The sequence below is a fragment of the Crocodylus porosus genome, unplaced genomic scaffold, assembly GCF_001723895.1.
Source record: "Crocodylus porosus isolate Cpor-Errol unplaced genomic scaffold, CroPor_comp1, whole genome shotgun sequence".
NCBI lineage: Eukaryota > Metazoa > Chordata > Crocodylia > Crocodylidae > Crocodylus > Crocodylus porosus.
The window spans coordinates 69,920,323-69,943,657 of NW_017728931.1; positions in this window are offsets into that span (position 1 = coordinate 69,920,323).

Consider the following 23,335-nt stretch of genomic DNA (forward strand, 5'->3'; position numbering starts at 1 on the left):
CAAGAGACACTCTGCAGCCAGCAGAGCTCTCCTGGTCCCATGCACATTGGGACCAGCCCCCACGTTCTCTGCCAGCTCCTGAGCTAGCACTCTGAAGGAGCCTGGAGCTTCCCCGGGCTGCTGCAGGAGGCCAGAGCAGGGTTGAAGCAGCTCCGTACAAGGGCGCTTTCTTTGGGCGCAGAGTTGCTCCCAACAGGGAACATAAGTAGATGTGCTCCCATGGAAAGCTGGGTTTTTTACTGCACAGTAAGCCTTTTTACTATTAATAGCTCATGTAGACATGCCCACCGTCTTGATTTCCTACTAAGCAAGAGAAAGAGAGAGATGGCAAAAGTGAAAAAATATATATGGTCTTTTCCATTGAAATCTTTTCCTCACTCTCCCCCAAGGACCATCTGCTACTCCCCTCCCCCCCCCCATATAGTTTCGTTTTAATTAGTTTGTTTTAATGATGCTGGTTAAAACAGAGAAGGCTCTATTTAAATTTGTGGAATACAAGTCTTGCCAGCACCTATCTGTTGTTATTGCAAACTTCCCCAATAGGTATTTCTAATTATAACTTTATTTTCTTTTGATTCTTCTACAAGGTTCTCTTCATTTAAAGGAAAATTATGTTAAATTTAACTTTACTTTGAACACAAACACACATTCCAGTATGAAATGTGGATAAGGACTTCCCTGGTAGGGAAAAAATCCCTTCTTTAGACTTCTTGCTAAACCTAGGCCACTGAGGTTTGGTGATTTGGTTCAGGACTGGAACTGAATGTGAAACAGTTCTTCAGTCCTTCCAAAATGTGTGTTCTGAAAGGGAATAAAACTGAGACCTTTCCAAAATATTTGCAAAAAATGAGAAACACAAGAGGGGGACCCACCCTACAGCAGCTGGCCTTTGGGGTTTGGGAAACATGGGCTCACATCCAAGTTTCAGCAAGAGAAATTATTTCCTTTCTCATAATTAATTATCCCCTGGGTTACCAAAAAACCTAACAAAAAACCAACTCCCCCAACCTATATTTCTCATGTCCTGCCTTAACCACTAGTCTTATTCTGAAGTCTCTACTGACCAGGCGTTCCATTTTATACCTTTGAAAATCCCTGACAAAACTAGGCAGCAAAATGGAGATGGTCCTGCTTAAAGTATCACTTTTGACAAATCTTCATTTTCTGAAGAAAAACCATTTTGGCAAATATTCCTCACCAGCTCCATTGAGAGCCCAAGATTTACTGGGGAAAAATTGATTTTATTCAATCTTGGGGAACCCGTGATCATTAAATATCTCAACCCTTGACAAAATGGTTCCCAGAACACCAGTAGCAAAGCCGTCAATATACCCTCCCATTTTGTAAATCCTGTTTCCTAGTAGGTTTTGTTCTTAACAATGCCCAAGCAAAATGCACAGTGTAGGTGCAGCTACTGCTCCCTGGTCCTTTCCTTTAGCAGTATTCAGTAGGATGTGAACTCAAGGATATCTTTGTTATGAGGAATGGGGATTTAGAGACTAATGTTTCATGGTACAACATTCCATTTAGTGTCAACTTAAAACGACTGATTTTTGCTCCAAATATAATTGACACTAAACTCTACACAGGGTCACCTGCTATAAGCAATTTTTCAGCTTTCCAATTAAGCATACTATGCCATTTTCAGTCAAGCTGCAATACACCTACAGAGTTTGGACAAACTAAGAATATTACTTCATTTTTAGCACAAAAAATAAATGAAAACAATGCCTCTTATGATTTTGTTGTCCATTTCAGTAGTCAGAACTGGAGCTGTAAAAATAGATGGTTTTAGTTTGCTGACTGAACCAATAAAGGGAGAGAGAAAGAGAACAGAGAGAGGGAGAGAGATAGAAAGGAACACACTTCATTTTAGAACAACAGAAAATACTTGATTTGATTTGATTTGATTTGATTGTCAAAAGAACTGAACACTGAAAAAAAATAGTTGAGGTTGAAGAAGTCATTTACATTTGATCCTTTTAGGGTTTTTTTAATACTTTATTTTATTTCTAAGCCAATTAGGAAAACTGTTTCCTGAAATATCATTTTGAGATGCAATAAATGGTTAATGAAATTAATATTAAAAATAATGAAATATTTTCTTTTTAAAGTATTTTTTCAGCTACGAGTTGTCATAGATGTTGCTGTTTGTTTCTGCTGATGGCAACTGTCATATTCAGCATGAATTCATAGTTTCCATTGACTCAAGTGTGCATTTTTTCCACGAATAAAATATTCAACCAAAAACTCCAGTAAAAATGAAGTTGTGGTGGTAGAGTAGTTCAAGTGCTTTGCTACAACTCCACAAGCATGGTATTTTCAAGCCTTACTCCAGGCTTATCTCAATGGCTACCTACAGTTGACCCCGCTGTAAATAGGTAGGTACTATTTACATATGCTCGTAGCAAAGTAGGGCTGGAAGGGACTTCCTGAGGTCATTAACCCAGCACAAGGCAAGATAATCTCCGATTAAATCATCCCAGCTAAATGTCTATCTAATCTTCCCTTGAAAATTTCAAAGGATGGAGATTCCACAACTTCTCTGGGTAACTTGTTCCAATATTTGGTCACCCACACAGGGTGATCATTTGGGCCGAGGAATGAAATGCAGTTAGAAGTAATATGATGATGGCCACATCATTCATCTTTGTGTTGGCTAGAAAAATTGGCATGACTTGATTGTGCTACTAGCCCAATGAGTCACTGGGATCAAATGAACTTTTGACCTTTATTAGAACACCTGACAGAGAATTTCATAAAGTATATAGGGCTTCTTCCTATTGAAGGAAGCAGGAAAACTTAACTGACTACAGTAAGAAGGAATGGAATACATCTTTTTGAAGCACTAGAATATGTGCCACAGTACAGTATTCAAACCCATAGCCTATTTACCCATACAGTTAGGATGAAATGTGCTGCATCAGGTCAGAGCCAGGCTTAGAACTGAGGTCTCCTGCCTCACAGTCTAGTGACCTATATATTGACAGTATTGTTCCTATATCTCTACAACATAAAGATTGTATGTTCCTCAGGGTGGCCTGTAACCACAAAGTATCCAAAAAAAATAATTAAATACATATTTCAGACCAAAACGTCTTCTAGAAATAGGTTTCTATCATTTTTATTTCAGCCATTGGCATAACTGTCTCTCACAATGTACTTTTATTAAAATGCACATTTGCTATCTGAAAAGCCAGAATACAATATTAAAAGAATATATTGACCTTTAACTGAGCTTTTCTTTCAACTTCTGTTTTAATAGAATTTATGACACATAATTATCTGTTCATTCTAATTCTGCTGTAATTATTCTTCAGCAAAATGAAAATTATTAAGGTTACTGGAGGAAAGCACATAGAACTAAATTAGAGAACAAAATTAAAATTATATCAAGGTATTTGTAGCCTCCCCCCCTCACTTTTCATAGTATTGCATTTCAAACAATTCAGGACAAAAGGACACGCGTGTAAGATAAATCTTCATAAGTTCCCTTGGTACAATGTATATGCAGCAAACTGTAGTACATGGGAAAACAAAAAAGAACAATTATGCCATTAGATTAGAAGAGTAAATTAAGTCATAACAGGGGACAACTCAACTGCTATATGAAAAACTCAACTGCTCTAGAAGATAGGTTAAAAACTCCATGAAACCTCCTCCCTCCTTTTAAACTCCGTGAATGCCATAATTTTATGGGCAAATTTCTAATGATTTTTTTTCAGTTTTATTCATCCACCTAGGAAGCACTCACTGTCTTCAGCAGAGTTCCACAAAGCAAATACTCTGCTTCAAACCTTTCTTGTGTAAAGTCAAAATCAAAGGTTCTCCAAAGCTAGTGATCTTCAAATTTAGCCTGGTTAAGATACACCACAGCTTATGGCAGAAGAGGAACCTGAGGCTAGCATTACACATAACTGCTTTGAACTCCCTAGGCCAAATGACCATATTCCAATTCACAGCTAGGGCTACTGGAGCCTTTGGAATTGTAAAGCATCATGTGGTTCCCCCAATGTTGTGGTCTAATAAAATAGAGGAAAACTAGTTGGGAGGTGACCTTCCTGCTATGCATTTGGGTCTTGACCATGGGTCTCTTCACAGGGCTCCTCCAACCCCTACACCCTGTCCTTACCACACCTGCAATGTTCTGGACACACATGCTCCCTTTGGGACTCTCCCTCTTCCTCTTCCCAGGCTTGGTCCTGGTACTGTCCTTCCTCAGTGGTTCCTTTAAGTATCTGACTGCTGCCACCTACAGTTGACTGGCACTCCTTCAGCAGCTCTCCCTTTCAGGCTGTTATCTTCACAGCCCCTCCAGTGTCCCTGATAAGCACCTCCAGCTAGTGACAGAATTCCTGCGTGGCCCTTGCTTCCTTCAGAGTCCCAGGGCCTGCCTGGCCTGTCCCTCTTGGCAGGGACATCCCTGGAGTCCCTTTAAACCCCTTTCAGCCCTTAGCATTTCCAGGCCACCTTTGCAGTGGAGGAGAATCAACATCACTCCTGCTGCCTTATAAACTGGCTCTGCCCAGCTTCTGTCTCTGTGGATGGGGCCCCATGCTAATTCTTCCCTCACCTGGCTGCCACATCCCTCTCTGAGATAAATGTCTTCACTGCCTCCAGACCATTGGCAAGTACCTGTGAGCACTGTGTTGTGGTTGGGCTCCAGACATCAGTCTTCACAGGGGTCTGCTCCACTGGCCTGTCATCCCCATCATACCACCAGTCCACTCTCCAAGGGCTTCCTTTCAGCCCCCTCCCCCCTTTTGTCCCCTGGATCCTCCCCTGGGAGTCAGTCCAGCAGGCTGATGGCCACATGTTTCCCTGCTGGGGCCCAGGCAGGGCTTCACTGGGAGCACCTGGGTTCCCAGCTCCCTGTATCATCCCACGTCGTGCTGCAGCTCGGGTGTGGGTGAGTTGTATCCACCTTAGTAACAGGCACCATCTTGGGTGTCTTGTTACAGGCACGAAGATAAAGAAAGGCTCAGACTTATGCCACTGTGGCTACAGTATAATGCCTAAACCTTTCCGCCACCACAGAACTTTTTATTTGTAACCAGGAGAAAATATTTGCATGGATACCAGAGTTAATTTTAAATGTCATAGCCTCTTACCCAAAGTGATAGTTTCTAGGTTTCTAAGAACCAAACTTATTAAGAATACAGGCATGCCTTGCTTTATTGAGCTTCGCAGATATTGGGTTTTTTACAAATTGAAGGTTTGTGGCAACCCTGCGTCGAGCAAGTCTATCAGCGCCATTTTTCCATCGGTTAGGATTTTTTAGAAATAAAGTATTTTTTAATTAAGGTATGTACATTTTTGTTTAGACATAATGCTGTTGCACACTTAATAGACTACAGTATAGTGTAAACATAGCTTTTATATGCACTGGGAAACCAAAAAATTTGTGTGACTCGCTTTATTGCGATATTCGCTTTATTGCGGTGGTCTGGAACTGAACCTGCAATATCTCCGAGGTATGCCTGTACCACCCAAACTGCAGTAGTCAAAAGCATGTCTTCTGATTCTCTTCCAAGGTTCAAAATAGCAAGCTTAGCACACAGAAATGCTCATAAGCAACTTATTTTGAAAGTCCCAGGGAAGTAGATACTGTTGGAAAAAGTAAAGAGTTGACTACTTTTACACTTTAGAGCACTTGCAGTAAAAAAAAGAGATTTTCCCATAATCAACCAGGATCAAGTGGCAATTATAGAAAACAAGGGGAACAGTACATTGTCATCTTCTCTGGAGCGTAAGAATCTCTGAGGGCTTCCCAATTTCAGTCACACTTAAAGACAGACTCATGATACTGGCATCACGTACCAGCAGATGACAATGGAGAGACTATGACATGATTTGTTTGTGATCTGGGTATGAGTCAGAGTGGTGGGTGCTTAGCACTTTTCACAATTTGGAGACTGCACTTGATGTTTCACAAAGCCCCTTCTAGTCCTATATTCTTCTGTTGTCACCCTTAAGCTATAATACCAAAACAGTAGAGGTAGTAGCATAATTAGTGCAGGGAAAGAGGGGCACTAGCCCCAGACAATGCCTCCTCCTGCCAGGAGTCTTCCCCATGGCAGATGCAGAGGTGAGCAGGCACAGCTGGACAAAGGCAGTGCCAGGCCTAGCAGTGCAGCTGAAACTGGGATGGCAGAATGACCCTCCCATCAACCCAAGCCAGGCTTTGCTATGGGAGGTGCAACCCTGCTCTTCAGGGGTAGGGGGCAAACAGAGCACCAGAAAAAGATCATGGGAGCTTGCAGTGTGCCTCAGCAGCAGCAGTACAAGCTTATGTTCATAAATTCATATATGCTGGGGTTGGAAGGGAACCCAACAAATCATTGAGATCACTGATGTTGCTAGGAGACAAGCAGCAGCAACAGCAGCTGCTGCTCAAGCAAGTAGAGCCTTGCCAAGTAACACTCCCCCTACCTTCCTTCCTTCCCCTGTTGTCCAATGGTCAGCACAATTCTCCTCCCCTCTGCCCCCCCCCCACACCCTATTCCCCTCCCTGCCCTGGGCACTGAAAGACCTTCTTACACCTCTGAGTTCAATAAAGAGTAGATGACACAGCTAAGGAATGGAACTAAAACAATAACCCACACCGGATCAGGACAGTAGAGATAAAATTGGCATGGGAAGGCATGACAATTTAGGAAATCTGTACAATTTACAAATCATGAGAGAGAATATAGACTCATTTTGTGTATCTTTACTAACCTACCTATTTCATATTGCATGTGCAGTCTTCTCTGTTGTCTTTTCTCTTCCATGCTAAGCTGATATTCCAATGGGTGGTGGTGCACACCTGAAAAAAGGGGTTTTAAATGGAGACTGTTGTCTAATCAAATACAAATATCCTAGATGGTATACAAGCTTCCATCCAGAAGAATGGAGTTGGGGGTATTGGGGTGGGGGGATTGTTTTGGCAATGATATAACAGGGGTCTGCAATCACTTGATGGGAGAGAGAGGGAGTCAGTGGTCAGTGAGTCCCCTTTAAAGAATGGGGAAATCATAAAATGCCAGGAGCTGAAGCATTTGATTGCTTTGACTATTTTAAGTATTTCAAACTGCATCAAGAACCTAGCAAAACAATAGAAACACAAAAAGATCCTCTAGGAAATTGTAAGGGAAGAGTGAGCTAGACAGAGGAACACTGAGTTTAGTTGCTTGGTTGGATTGTAGCACTACATTCTATTCTCTTCTGCTTTATATTTCACATTTAGAAATGGGAGCTAAAAAGGTGCATTCGCTTTCACATACTAAATGAGGCAAAGAACCTTGGATCAAAAAGGTAAGCTGCAAAACTGGAAGATGAGATTCTGGTAAAGAGCATGTTAGACATGCAGTGGTAGTCTGAAAACTCAGAACTGGACCTGGGAAACAGCCTATTGTGGGCATCAGCTTTCAGGTTGGGGTGCTAGGCAGAAGGCCTGCAAGCCAAGAGTGAGATTAGAGATGACAAGACTAAAGAGCAGTGCATAGCACTGGTTCAGACTCCAGAGGCTTAAAAATACCAGTGAATTAAGTGGCTTATTCCTCTTACAGAAATTTGGTATACAGCCAACAGAAGTATTAGCCAAAATACTACAAGAAGCAAAGTAGGAGATGCCTTTCCCCTGAATTGAGATTTAAATTGAGGACTTACAAAGCAGGTGACAGGTACAAAATGTACACATTCATAATTAAGCATAAGAATAAGCTGGACACTTATTTTAAATGTTACGGTAATATTTATATATGTATCTTTCTCTCCCACTTAATTCATGTGGTTTTTGCAGTCAATAGCAGCCAAACAATGATGTCATGTAAAAAGATATTGTCTTCATAGAAGTGGCTACAGGGGGAAAATTGTCTAGTATCACGCAGATTTAGTAACTGACTTTGGGACAGTGTTGATTGGCCAAAAGAAAAGACAAAGGGAATGGCTTAGCAGACAGGATTCCAACCATGATTGTTTATATACTTGGCTTATACATGTTGTTCTACCATTTGCTTATTTAAAACCCATGTTAGTATTTCTTTGGAAAACATTACATTTCTCTGAGCCTACCACACTGATTTGGAATGATTACATATGAGCTTTTAAATGTTCTTAGATCTAAGAAGTTTTTTTTTAAATACAATATACAACTACAATCTTTGGGTCTCACTCTCTAGCTTTCAATGCCACTTTGAAAGCTTCTTGGTTTAAAACAACCACTCTAAACAATATGTTTTGTCTCCGCAAAGCAATTTTGTGTCCTGTAGAGAGATAGGTTCTGTTACCTAAATGGTCTAGCTCCAGTAGCAGAAGTGTAGCTATTGCTCTGCCCAGACTATCTCATCAGAGCAACAGTATGTTAAGCCCAGGTGAAGCTTCATGTTAAACTGGCTAAACAATACACAGTCTAAGTCATCCAAAACTGCAATCCAAAAAATCCCTGTTCAGCTGCTACCTTGAATTGCACCGCTGCCCACACCCAGCACTGTCCCCATCTTGACAAGGCTGAGCAGTTCAGAGCTTATTGCATCCTGACACTGATCAGGATGCAGAACCCAGATGTACATTCATTAAAGTGTCCTGACTCAGAAGATTCTGGGAGGAGGAAGATATGGCTTTGAAGCCCCACCACTTTCTGTGTAATAATTTCCACCACTGGATTATGAAAAGCCAACACTTCAACTTCTTGCTCTGAATGTATTTGAAAAGAAAAGTGTGAGCTCTGCTTAGTCTCCTTGACTAACTTCAGGAGGGGGTTCTGGGATATGCAGCCCTATAGCTCTGAGTGATTCCCCTAAGTCCCAGAGAGGGGAAAGACTTTAAACATACCCCTGTACCATGGAAGTTTTAGGTAACTTAATGCTGAGTGCGATTGTTTTAGGCACTTTGTTCAGTAAGCTGGTTGTTTTGAATCAGGATACCTAAATCTCCCTGTATACTGTATAGGGAACCTGGAAAATTAACACAGGGTTCTGGTTTCCACTTTGAAGACAAGGTGCTGGTCACTGTGTAGTGTAATATTTAAGGATCTAAATCTTTTTTGATGTCAAGCCATTAGTTATTTTTGAAAATCCTCACATTCGAAATATCTAAAATCATACATAGACAAGAGGCAAGCACCGAAATCCCAGGAATATCTACATTAAAATGTACCAACAAACTGGGAAACTTGCAAGACTTGCCTGGTTTCTGAAAGATTTACAGAGGAAAACAAGCAAGTGTATAAATAGAAGTGTCTGCCTTTCAGCCTTTAAGCTGATGAACCCTCAGACTTATTGACAGAAGTTTGATGCTTAATTCATCTGACCCTCATTTTCAAAGCAAAAGTCAGGCAAAGGAGAAGGCAATTAATAAAACCAAAAAATGTCACAGCAATATAAACATGGCACCCAAATATGAAATACTTGCTGAATAATTAGTTTGCCCTTTAATTTCATAATGAGCATCAATTAATAAATGAGCATTTTTTAAAAATCTAGAATAAAAAAATACTGCTGTTACAAATTATATAAACTTTCTACTACAGGCTGAAACAAAAGAGGAAAGCGGGGGGAACAGAACAAAATCAGAATTCATGATTCATCAGCAAATGTAGCTTCCACTACGCTGTTGGCAAATATAGCCTTCTTTTGTTAAATGTAGAGGAATTCTTGTTTCCTTTTTGTGCTTTCCTTCACCTTTTAGTCTATCTGTAGGGCATGGTTTGTTTTTCTTGACAGCGTTTGAGATTTCTGTGCTAGTGCACTGTGGTGCCAACACACACTGTGCACACTAAGTAAAGAAGAAACAATCTGGCTGTTGTTTCTGTACTTTGCAAATAGCAATTTGGTTCTTAAGCTCATATTTTTAAACCTGGATACCCGGGTCCTTAGTTCCAAGATTTTAAGTGTCTATTTATTTATTCATTCATTTATGCATGACTACTCTGATGCAGTCATACACACATCTGCAAATTCTTGTCTGTGTATATACATGTGGTGAAGAAAAAGCACAAAAACACTTCGTGAACTGATGGCCTTGTATTTCTGATAATACAAGCTCTCTCTGCTAAAACTATTCATCTTATTCAAACAAAAGTAGCTTTTTTCTTTTCCTGTAGAATCCAGGAGCAGCTCAATTAGATCGAACAAAAAGAAAATAGAGTCATTATAATTTATATTTATTATCTCACATAAAAAGGGTAACCATACACTATACTATTTGCTCAATACAGCTTAATAAAAGAAAATCTAGTAGGCTTAGCTCCTTATTCCATTTAGACATCAATTAGCCATAATTAAACTGAAACCAGACCTCTTATAGCAAACTTTGATTCTTTTCCCAAAACATAATATTACTCATCAAGAAATCTCTAGGAAAACAGTACTATAAATCATATCTGCCACACACACATGCATAAGTGTGCATTTCATTTAGATTTAACAGACATGGTCCTCAACTAGTACAGACTGTTATAATTCTATTGAAGCCAGTGGAGTTTAATTACACCAGCTGAAGACCTTTCTCCATACTGTTGGATGATTAATGTTGGTTTTTAAGCATTAGTAGAAAATAGGATCAGATGTTGAGACAGAGCAAGATGAAAACAAGCAGATAAAACATTCCAGGTACTTCTGGGATTTTCCAAGAGGGAGCTGAAAACCAACAATTAAAAAAAGATTGCCTTCTTTAAGTACCCAATTAAAGTAAAATTTTGAAAAATTTTTTTGATCTATCCTGTATTGGGTGGGAGGGATGAACAAGTATTAAAAGCTGAAGATTAATGATCCAGTCTCCACATAATAGATTTATTGTGACAAGATCAGAGATGGTCATCCTGTATTACATTAAAGATAATCCAGAACTATTGTGTTTAATTATTTCTATTTTTGCTCTTCAGAAAGATGCTGATTTAGCTTTACAAGTGGCCAGTTGCACTCAGAGAAGTGCATGTGTACATCGCCCGCTTTTGTGATTCAGTATAACTTTACTCTCTTATTTCACATGGCTTTGGCTTCATTATAATAGACCCAGTTACAGTAGGCATCATTCTAGCTGCAACAAAAGATGTTACGAATCCTTGCAAATAATTAAAGGTGGAAATTCTGGATTATCTTTAATTAAACCACTGCTCTAAAGTGTCCTTCATGATTATATTGACAAGTGATCGAAGATAATCTCAAGGTGGAACAATTAATCTTCGTCCTTCTTGATTGCTTTAAGTACCTTAATTGAAATGAGCTATTAACAATTCACTCATTTCTGAAGCAGAAAAAAACTCAGTATTTGGGCTAACCTGATTATCTTGGATTTTACACTTCTGATTATTTTGCTGATAAGCCTTTCTACCCCAAACTCAAATTGAAAAAGCTGAGCACAAGGCTCTCCATTGCACTTAGACCAGGCATCAAGGACACGTGTAGATGACATGAGCATTAATGTAGAGCTCCTGATAATTTTAATGCGGGTTTTTTTTTTTGGTGTGGTGCATTTGTTTGCACGACTCAGTGTTTGTGTTCACACAAACAGTGCTTTAGAGCTAGTTAAGCCTCATGTGTCATTCCCCGCAGATTTCAGCAGGGTGACTCAAATACCAATTTACCCCCTGTAATGTGTTTCCTAATGTATTACAGCAGGAGGCACATGTAAACCACCCAGGCTCCACAGTCCCATCCCCCCCCAGACTCTCTCAGCATCTTCCCTGGGCATGTCACGGCCACCTCAAAATCCTTGTCACCTGCACCCACCTATGCTTGGTCAGTCTGGTCTCTCTCCGCCAGTACAGAATCCCAAAGACAAGCCGCTTGAATCCTCCCCTTCTGTTCCTTTCCTTCCCCATGCCACCGTGTTAAAATAAAATGTTTCTTTCATTTACTATAGCTGCTATGATAACTGCTATGATATCATAAAATATTCAGAGTTTAGAGTAGCAGGTGGGTGGGTGTTTGTTGCCACCTGGTTAACTGATGAGTGCTGTTGATGTTGGTGGTGACAAAGTCTTCTGGCTTTTTTTTTCTGTTTTTTTAGATGACATTACCCAGCATTTCCAAGCTCATTGATCTTTGTACAGTTTCCAGTGGGGCCTCCTGTTAAAACCCTCCTGTTCCCTGCCCAGGTACACTGTCAATCTGTTTGTGTAGTGCCACATACGGCTTTTGGAGCTGTGTTGTGAATTGTTTTATGAATGTTTTGGAAAATGTGGGTTGCTGTTTGGCTTGGTCCCCCACCCACCTCACCCGCCAAGAGCTATAATAGTTAACCTTCTCACCCAGATGGGGGAGCTGGGCTAATTCAGATGTGGGTGACTGTGCGTAATGCCCCACTCCCCCAAGCCACTTTCAGTCTGGAAGCAGCAAACCCCTAGCCTAGTCCAGATTTCTTCCCCCTTCCCCTGTTCATCCTCCCTTCTGTCCACTGTCTGCAACACTGCATGCCCCTGCAGACAGACACAGATTTAAAGTGTAAATGCATTTATTTTAACATAACCAAAAGAAAGAACAAAGCACTCCTCGGTGTTGTTATCAGCAATATATCCTGCCAGACAGTCATGTACAAGGGCCACCCAACCAGCCTCTCCTTGAGGATATCTCCTCGGTTCCTGTGCTGCTGCTGTTGCCTGGACACGTCTCTGTTGTCTGACCACTGCCTGTCACGCTTCTTCTTCCCACAATTCCTTAAAAACCTTTCCATGGCTCTCACAGATATTGTGCAGCATGCAGACTGCCACTACAAAGGCCATGATATTTTCTTGCTCCATGTTGAGCCGGCACATAAGCACCCTCCATCGTCCTTTCAATCAGCCAAATGCACATTCCACGGCCATCCTGCAACTGCTCAGACAGTATTTAAAAACCAGCTTCTGCAAGTCAGTGATGTTTCCTCCATAAGGCTTCATGAGCCAGGGCTTTAGCGGGGTAGGCAGCATCTGCTAATATAACTGGGGGACTGGCAATACTGCAGATCACTGTCTCCTCCACACTGGGTGCGTAGTGTCCTTTCTCCATGAGGCCAGGCAGAAGGGAATTTCTGAACATGCACGCATCATGTGTGCCGCCGGCCCGCCCAGTATAAGTGTTCATGAACCAGCCTCGGTGGTTCACCATGGCTAGCAGGATCATGCAGGCATATCCTTTCCTGTTTGTGAAAGCATTCCCCTCCCTCCCCCCTTGCAGGGCACAGTACTGGGATCTGAATGCTGTTTAAAGCCCCCACACAGTTTGGGAACCCCTTCTCTATGACCTGCTGTGGATTCACCAGGTGGATAATTTTGTTTGCAGTGATCTCCTAAAGCAGCTGGCATACCTCAAGTTGCCAGCCCAACTGTGCAGGCAGCAATGCCAAACTGGTTCATGATGTAGCAGAGGCTGGATGATGTTTCATGATGGCCATTGGAACCCCCTCGTCTGGCGAGATGGCCCCATGCATTTAGTGTCCTGCCTCGTGATATGGGACTCCAGCATCAAGACTATATGATAGAACATTTCCCTTTTCATTCAGAACTTCTCCAGTCACTGCTGGTCATTCCAAGTTGTCAGCATGATTCACTCCCACCAGTCCAAGCTGCTCTTGCGGGCCCACACTGGGTTGATTCTGGTCCTCCTCAGGTTTCTCAGCAGAGCCCAGTCCAATTCCATTTCTTCACTTTCCTCTGTGTAGTACAAGTCCTCTGGATACCTGTATCATCTTCTTCTTATTGTCATTAATGCTATTAAACCAGGAACACAACTTGTTACTGAACACTGTAGCACAGTTCCTATCCTTCTCAAGAGTTCCTGCAGTAATCCCCAGGTAAACAGCATTTGCAGAAGCAGTACTGCCTCCTCCTCCTCCTGCTCATCCATGTCCTCCATATTCTCCATGTTGGAGGACTCTTCACTGTATTGTTCTCCATCATCACTTATTTCGTCCTCATTCTCCATTTTGCCCCTCTCCATCAGCAGCAGCTTCTCACCTGTCTGCACCTTGGGGTGTGGGGGCAGGGACTGTAGGGTGTTGTGTGGTCTGGAGCTTGGTGTAACTCCTTTTTTAACACTTCACCCTGGCACCCCAGGGCATTGGAGCTTTTGCACATCCTTTCATCCTGAGGTTAGCAGCCATTGGTGTTGTAATGTAATTAAGCTTGCAAACAAAAAATGTTTTGCCTACTCCTCACCTGGTAAGACAGGCTACTCAAAACATTTGCCACTTTAGGGAAAACAGGCTGTGCTCCTATAATAAAATTATTTTGCACAAGCAGGCAGGTAGGTATTGATTTTGCAACATTCCAGGCCATTAAGCAGCTATCCCAAAATACAGTGGCCTTATTTACCCCATCACCTGGTCTTTTTTGTTGTTAAACTGAGTGCTTCATCACCTTTGGGTGTTTTGACACTTACAGGTAATGACTTCAGAATCCCTGGAATTTTCCCAGACCCTCATGCAAGCACAGCTTGAGTATAAAGGCACACCCCACCCCAAATTTGCCAGCCCCCTTTCACAAATCACTTGTTCTGTTAATCACAAACTACCTTGCCATGTCTCAGAAAGTATGGAACTGATACCTCCAATACCCATGGACCCAACTGGACCAGGAAGAACTGGAGGACTTAATCAACATTTGGTCAGAGCAGAGGATCGTAGACAGACTGGAAAGTAGGAGGAATAAGCCTACTTATGCCAAGATCACAAAAGGCACGCAGGCATAAGGGCACAATTGTGACTGGACCCAGGTCTGGTGCAAGGTCAAATCCCTGAGATCAGCGTTTTACAAAGCCAAAGATGTGAACTGTTGTTCTGGGGCAGGTCGCATGATTGTCCCCTTCTATGACAAGCTGGCCATCCTTCTCTCCGAGGATGTGAGTGACAATCTGGGTATGGAGACTTTCAGCACTGGGGTTAGGCAGGAGGAGGTGGTGGCAGCAGCAGCAGCAGCCCCTCCTGAGGGTGAAATCATGAGCATGTCTCAGCAGTACGGAGACTGCTCCCTGGTTTCTGATGACTATGAGTGGCAGGAAGAACTGTAGATCACCATACACTTAGTCCCACTTAGCCCCTCCATTCCACAGACTAACATACATAATGAAGCAGAGGAGGTGGAGGGTCAGTACGAACCCCATGGAGCCAATGCATCATCTACTGTTACCGAGACTCGAGAACATGCTGCACTTGGTAACTGTCTTGTAACGTGCCTCTTGCCACTGCCAGGCAATGCCCAGGTTCATGCTCATTGGGTTTGGAGGCTGGGGGAGAAATTCATGTGTTGCTGTAGGTGGATGGCCATGGTCTTTCAGTGGTGGTGCATGATGGGTTCAATAGCTCATAATGTAACAGATGCCAAACTAATTATTTGCTTTAATTAATTTTTTGCAGCTAGCATGGGCAGTGGCAGCTGTGGACTTGTTTCCAAAGCGAGTATTTGTAAGTTTGGGGCAGTTTGAGTGGTGCCCCACTGTTGCAGAGTTTGTTTCTGTGCCTGCCAGCATTTTCTGCACTGCATGGTGGGGGTGTGTACTTCCTCCTCCTGGGGGGAAGGCAACCATTTCTTTTTCTTCATTTATCAGCCACCGCAACCCATATCTGCCCAGAACGGTGCTCCATTGTCACTACAGCAAAGTGCTGCAGAGATTTCACAGCAAGCAGAGACGGTCCCACAAAACCTTGCCTGAGGTTTTAGTGGACTCCTCAGTAGCCAGAGCAGTACGTGCAGATGCCCGGTGGGACGAAATCTGTGAGTCTCTGTGCAAGGATGATGCCATCCTTGAGGAAGTACGAGACACTATGCGGAATTTGAAAGATGTGGTTGATGAATTACATGTTGAATTACAGAGGTCACAGGACACTTTCAATGATGCCTTTCAGAGTGTCCAGAAGTTCCTAAATAAATGGATATGATGACCAAAAGGGAAAAGTCGGTCCACTTGTCTTGCCTCTGTGCAAGACAAGCAGACAATTACAGCTGAACTTATTCCCCCTAACTCAGTGGGGTCACAGGAGGGCTGTGTGAATGCCAGTAGGGCTAGGAGGGTGCCACTGCATTTCAGGGAGACAGGGGTGGTTCAGGATCATGGTGGGGTGAAGGCAAAGAAGCACAAGTAACTATAATAGTGTCTTTCAAACAACAAAACCTCATGATTTCCTGGCTTCCTGTGTCTGCCTCCATATCCACCCCTATACTGCTTGGTTACGAAGGTGGATTTGTTCATTGTGTGTCTTCATTTTCTCTCTGTTAGTCTTTCCTGTCACTTGCTGCATGGTGCCAGGGGAAGGGGCTGGCAATCTCTCTTATACAGGTACACAGGGGGGTTCCAGAGATAAACAGGGGTGCTGCCTGGGTGGGTCGCAACACACAAGTGCTGGCCTGTATGCCAGCATTTTGCAAAGGCAGCGCCCACTCTACAAAGTCACTTTTGAGGCCACACCTTAATTTCACCACCCTTAGTTGGGAGAAGGAAAGTGGCGTGTCACCCTCCAGTAGCATGGCTTGCTTTTTTGCAAGCCACCAGCCACTTTGCAAAAAGTCACCCACAGGGGCTTATGCATTGTCCCTAGATGGAACCTTTGAAAATGCACTTTTTCAAGATTCTTTTCACACTCTTTTCCATTCAGGTGCCAAGCACTGTCTCTTTTGTTTTGGAACACCAAAAAGAGTCTGCGGGTGGGGTGGGAGGGGGGGCAGCATGGGGTTTAAGCCTGCTTTGCTTGTACACAAACCCAGGGACTTTTCTGCCTTCTTTTCATGATTTTTTTCTAGCCTGGTCCCAGAGTGTGTGGTTATTTTTCCACACCAAAACAAGGCTGCCGTGGGAGGTGGGGTTGCCCCACTCAAGCACTATAAATTGGGGGAACGGGTCAGGGTGCACGTTTGCTGTATCAATGAGGGAGATTTGAGGTGGGTGAGAGATGACAGCACAGTAGGGGCAGACAAGGACTAATACCAGTCATGAGACTTGCCCCTGGGGGGCACAGCAATGTGAGTCCAGGGCTCAAGAAGACTGAAGGCTGATCAAGTGGGGTGCAGTAAAACTTTGGGTGCTATATGATGCCCGCACCACTGCAACATGTGACTCAAAAGAGGCACATGGTGATGTGCTACACGCCACCTTTGGTAAGTGACACCTAACACTTTGGGGGGCCCTGCAGAGATGGGTGGAGCAGATGGGGTGACTACTCAGTGTCTGGATGCTCGTCAACTCCCCCTCCCCCCCGGCACCACTACCGCAGCATGTGGGATGGGCTATGCATGGGAGGGTGGAGACTAATTTGCCCAAGGTCCTGCACCAGTGGTGTATCATGGGTCTCCGGGGTCCAGGTGGTAGGCCCAGGCCTGTGGACTCTTTGCCCCACTTGCCCACCTCTGCACCTTTCCATTCCACCTTTGTAACTTTTGAATAGCTGCCAGCCACAAAGGAAACTGTGCTCCTGAGCTATGACCACTGCAGTGGCAGAAGCTGAGCCTTTGGCCTGAGCATCAACTCAATTTGCACAAATTCTGCAAGCCCACTTCATATAGTCTTCTCGCCTTCCTCCTGGTTACTGCCCATGTCCTGCATCAGCACAAGCTGGACAAGTTCTGCAAGTGCATTTCATTCATTGCTGCAGAGGGCTCAGGGTGCAGGTTGGGCCTTCTACTAAGGAAGCTGAAGCTTGAGTTTCTTTTCTGAATTGCGGAGGCTTGTTTCTTGGTTGCTGGCCAAGACCCCTGGGGTGGGTAGTAGGCTCTTCGCCCCACTTGCCCACCTCTTCCTTACACCTCTCTGTTGGACCCTTGGAAATTTGGAGTCATTGCTGACCACAAAGCAAGCTGTGCTTGGGAGCTATGACCACTGCAGTGGCAGAAGCTGAGGCTTGAGTTTCTTTTCTGAATTATGGAGGCCTTCTTCTTAGTTGCTGGCCAAGACCTCCAGCATCTGGGTAGTAGGCTCTTCACCCCATTTGCCCACCTCTGCCTTACACCTTGTGGAGGCTTTCTTCTTGGTTGCTAGCCAAGACCTCAGGGGTCTGGGTAGTAGGCCTAGGCCTGTGGGCTCTTTGCTCCACTCGCCCAGCTCTGCCTTACACCTCTAAATTGTGCCCTACTAACTTTTGAATCATTTCTGGCCAAAGGAAGTTGAGCGTTCTTCACTGGCCTTGATCTGAGCATCAGCTCAATTTGCACAAGTTCTACAGGCCCATTTCATAGTCTTCTCACCATCCTCCTGGTTACTGTCCCTGGGAGGTCCATGCATGGAGAAATTTTGCAGATTACCTGCTTGCCACTGGGGGTGGGTGGGGTAGCTTGAGAGAGTCTAGAGGAGAGCCACGCACATGATCAGAAGGCAAGAGAATAGGCCTTATGGAGAGGCTGAGAGCCATGGGACTCTTCAGTTTGGAAAAGTGCAGACTCAGGGGGGACCTGGTGGGTGCTTATAAGTACATAAGGGGTGTACATCAGGATCTGGGAAAACATCTGTTCACCAGAGCACCCCAAGGAAAAACAAGGATCAATGGTCATAAACTCCTACAAGACCATTTTAGGCTGAAAATAAGAAAACATTTGTTTATGGTCCAAGTCACCAAAACATGGAATAGACTCCCTGCAGAAGTGGTGCAGGCACCTACTCTGGACTCATTAAAAAATGTTTGGATGCTTATCTTGCTGGGATCCTTTGACCCTAGTTGACTTCCTGCCCCTGAGGCAGGAGGCTGGACTTCATGATCTTCGAGATACCTTCCAACATCTATGAAATCTGTGAAGGATTCACTCTCCCTCCCTCTGATAACAGTCCACCCTGCAACTCTTTCCAGTAATGCCATGACTCCATTACCCCCCACCCCATCCAGCATAGCATCCTCAGCACACTAAGGTGGGTGCAGTCTCCAAAAACCAACCCAACCACCTACTCATCCTAAAGAAAACATGACAGATATATAAAACAAAAATAAAACACTTTACTGAAAATGCTGCAGCTTTTACAATAACTATATACAATATATTTAACAATGTAAAATATATACAAAATGTTACAAAAGTTTTAAAAAATCTGAAGATATATTTACTCTACTCCTCTTTACTATCTTCACTCTACTTTCCTTGTCACTGGGCTGTGGACTGCTTGCCACCCCCAGTGAGTTCCACTCAAGAAAGTTTTCTGCGAGGAGGGGAGAGGGGAAGGAAGAAGAGGAAGAGGAGGAGGGGTTGGCACACAGTTAAAAAAACATACTTTTGCCCCCTCCCCACACACAAGGTCAGTGGGACATATTACCTAAATATCACCCAGAACAATGCATATCTTGGGTGTTGGGTCTGGCAGGCAGTGTCCTGCCGCTGGACTTTTGGTCATGGTTCTGAAATGGAACGTGATGAACTTCAGAAGGTTTGAAACATTGAAGGAAGTCATGTAACCACTCACTCCAAAGTTTCAAACAACTTGCAAAAAGCTTACCATTATGGTGGTGCTGCAGCTGATGGGGGATGCGGGGGTCGCAGGTGGAGGGTACATGGCAGGGGGAGGACATACATTATAGGTGGCAGGGAGGGCAGAAGAATTAAGAGGGGGGTAGAAAATTAAGGGGTTATTTGTCTCCCCCATTTTAAAATAATAATTGGTCTGACTGGACCTGTCCCAACCTGAACTGCATGCTATGAGGGAGGAGGAAGGAGGAAGGAGTGAAGGAGGGTAAAAAAGAACACATAGCAGCACCTACTGGCTAAAGGCCAGAACACAGTGCCCGGTCATGGCTAAGGGGATTAATAAGAAGTCTTTGGAGTCTCTGGCTGTTTGCATGAACAAATCCACAGTTGGAGCTGCGTAACTGGAGAGCACCACAAATTAACACATTTCTGAGTTTAAGATTTAAGGTGCTAAATGGCCTTTAGAGCAGCAGGAAATCCTGGGTCATGCAAACACAAATGCAGTTGAGTTGACGTAAATGGAAAATATCATTTCATCCACACCCGCCCAATTCTACCCCATAAGTAGTCTCACCAGACAGCTACATCTCTTCTACACAGTACAAAGAAGATTCTCCCCATGCTAACTATACATAGGACCTTGCAAGTGGTCACAGAGGGTGTCTTGTGCTCTTGGCAGCCACTGTATTTAAAGCGGCCACAGCATCTCATGTATTCAGCATCCCATACTTCAAAATGGCAGTGGAGGCTCTTTAGCTAAAACTCATTCAATGGGATTTAGTTAAAGTTCCCCCACCACCATTTGAAGCATGAGGATGCTGAATATACAAGATGCTGAGGCTGCTGGAGCATACTAATTAATTAAGTCTGCTCTGACACACTGTAACTACAGCACATTGAAGCAGGCATCCCACGTGTCTACAGGCACCCAATTTTAGCTGGCCTGGTGATGGGTCTACTTCTTGAATCTAGTGGTATCAGTATGCAATGCAACTGGCACAGAAGGGCTGCAGACACCTTTCCACTTAACAGGGCAAAATGACAAGTTAAAGGAAGGTCCCTATTGAGTTAATGGAAAAGTAGTAATTTTCAAGGATTTTTAATTTTTTCTATATAAATTAATCATAATTCCTTTAATAAAATGGCTCAATAGCCTATAGAAATTATATCATTCTCTATTAAATTCTATGTCGTTTTTTCCCCCCCGCAAAAAATCAAGAACACTTAGCCAAAGTTGACTTTATTCAGCCTATGGGCATACACCTTTACTGAAAACCAAAGCGCATAAGTTTTTAGAATAATTTCTAGAGCACCTGTACACATTTATTTTTACTCCATTATATTTTCTATCCCAATTCATCTCGGGGACTTTTCCATAGAGAAAAATATAGCAACAGCTTGAGGCTGTTTCTTATAAACTCCATAACAATTATAAACACCAACTGTTTATTGAGAATGTATGAAACACATTTCAAATTATTCTATAGTCGTATTATCAAGGAAACACCAGTTACTTATTAACAGGCCTCTCAAAGGACCAAATATATCCATAGACTTAAAATGAGATACAAATTCCTTGGTCAAAGCTAATCAAGGTCAACAATAAGAAAAGATATATATATACCTTTCTCATCCAATTTCTCTTTAGTCATCTGTGTTAACATGGAAATCCCAGACCATTTCCTAGTAAAGTACTAAACACACAGACATAACATGTCTACTGGTAACTTTAGCATGAAGGCCAAAAGCCAAATAAAGTATAGAAGATCTATATTTTTATCCCTGTGGAAGCAAAGAAGTTAAGCTAGTGCTACAAAAACTAACAACTGGCTTGTAGTTATGTTACAATTTTAACATCTATACTGAAGGCCCCTCTATATTACAGGAATCATGCAATTAACTGGTTAATTGTGCAAGTACCTTGAGACCAGCTACACATGCAAAAGACTCAAGAAGAGCAGAGCCAAGAAAACCTGGGGAGTTCTCCCCCAGTGGGGAATTGGCCCAAGGCTCCTGAAGCTGCCACTGGAGGAGCAGCCTTGGGAGCGGTGTGAGACCGCTCAGGCTGTTGATGTCGCACAGGGATGGTGCGCAGAGACCAGCCCTAGGGGTGGTGTGAGAATGCTCAGGCCCACCATGGTGCACAGTTGGGTGCACAGAGTCCAGGCCTTGGGAGCCGCAAGCGGCAGCTTGAGCCTGCAACCCTGGCAGGGCCTTGGAAGCCACAGTGAGGTGGCTCAGGCCCCATCTCCCAGCAAGCGGCCAGGTCCCACAGTGCACAGGGTGGTGCCTGGGCCCGAGCCTCGGAAGCCAGGGAGCCGTGGAGGATGGCTGGCCGGAGCCTGAAGGTCTCAGCCTGTGCTAAGAGAGCCCTCAGTGCTAAGCCAGGGCACAGGAAAATAGTAGTGCTGCAGCGTGAGGCTCAGCACCCAGGAGCCAGCAGCAGTGGTGCAGCAGCTGAGCCCTCAGTGCCCTAAGTGGGGCACAGGGTAGAGAGGATCCCAGTAATGTGGGAGAAGCCTAGAGAGGCGTTCCAGCAGAGAAGACCCCATCGAGCTGCACCCTGACCACCACCACCTGAGTGAGTGTGAGTCATTGGGCCCTTGCGTCCCACAAGGGACAGATGTTTGGGGCAGCCAAACCCAGAGAAGGGGCTGGGTGAGCAGCCCCCCCCACCCCGCCTAGTCAAGGCCCTAAGGGGAGGGGCCCCTGGTGCTTCCTGGACACCTCCCAAGGGACCCCCCTAGAAGGAGGACTATCCCTTGCCATGAGTCAGGGACTACATTAAGGAATAGATGTTATTAAGATTGCTAATGTTTGTGCCTTATATTGTGTAATTGAAATGTTGTATTGTGATTTAGGTTAGTGTTCTCTGTGTAAATATATATGATATTTAGTTTTATGTTTATGTATATTATAACTTAATAAATTGTATATAGTTAAGAACTTTGGGCTTGGGTTAACTCTATAGAGGAAAGAGGGATCTGCTGGAAATTCTGGCATCCCTCTCACAGCACCCCCTCCTGCCTACCCATCCCATTCAATTGAGAATAGGACACATCCTTGGGTGTACCCGGGTTACATAAGAAATGGAAACTCAGACAAACAGCTAGGGAGGAGTATAAGAACATTGCTCAGGCATGCAGGGATGAAATCAGAAAGGCCAGAGGACAAATGAAGTTGCAGCTAGGAAGGAATGTGAAGAGCAACAAGAAGGGGTTCTACAAGTATATCATCAACAGGAGGAAGATCAGAGAAAGTGTGGGTGCCTTTCTGAATGGCCAGGCAATGTAGTGACAGATGATGTGGAAAAGTCTAAAGTACTCAATGCCTTTTTCACTTCAGTCTTCACAGGCAAGATCAGCTCCCAGACTACTGCACCTGACAGCACAGTTTGGGGAGAAGGTAAGCAGTCAACAGTGACAAAAAAACAGTTTAGGGACTATTTAGAAAAGCTGGATGTATATAAGTCCATGGGATGAGATGGGATGCACCCAAGGGTGTTGAGGGAGGTGGCTGATGTGTTTGCAGAGCCACTGGCCATCATCTCTGAAAACTCATGACAATTGGAAGAGGTCCCTGTCAATTGGAAAAAGGCAAATATAGTGTCCATCTTTAAGAAAGGGAAGAAGGAGGACCCAAGGAACTACAGACTTCTCAGCCTCATCTCAGTCCCTAGGATTCAGAGAGACCTCAACAAAATGGAGGACTGGACCAAAAGAAATCTTCAAGGTCTTTAATTCCCATTTAGACAAAGTCTTAGGTGGAATGATTTAGTTGGGGGTGGCCCTACCTTGAGCAGGAGGTTGGACTACATGGCCTCCTGAGGTCTCTTCCAATCCTCATGTTCTATGATAAAGTTAGACCTCAAAAATGTGCACTAACTTTACAGCTAGTCAAACTTCAATTTATATGTGTAGCAAGGTATCCCCTGCAGCTAATAGGGCTCCCAGCATCAGGGGTGCACCAGAGGGGTTTGAAAACCCTCGGCCTGGGAGATCA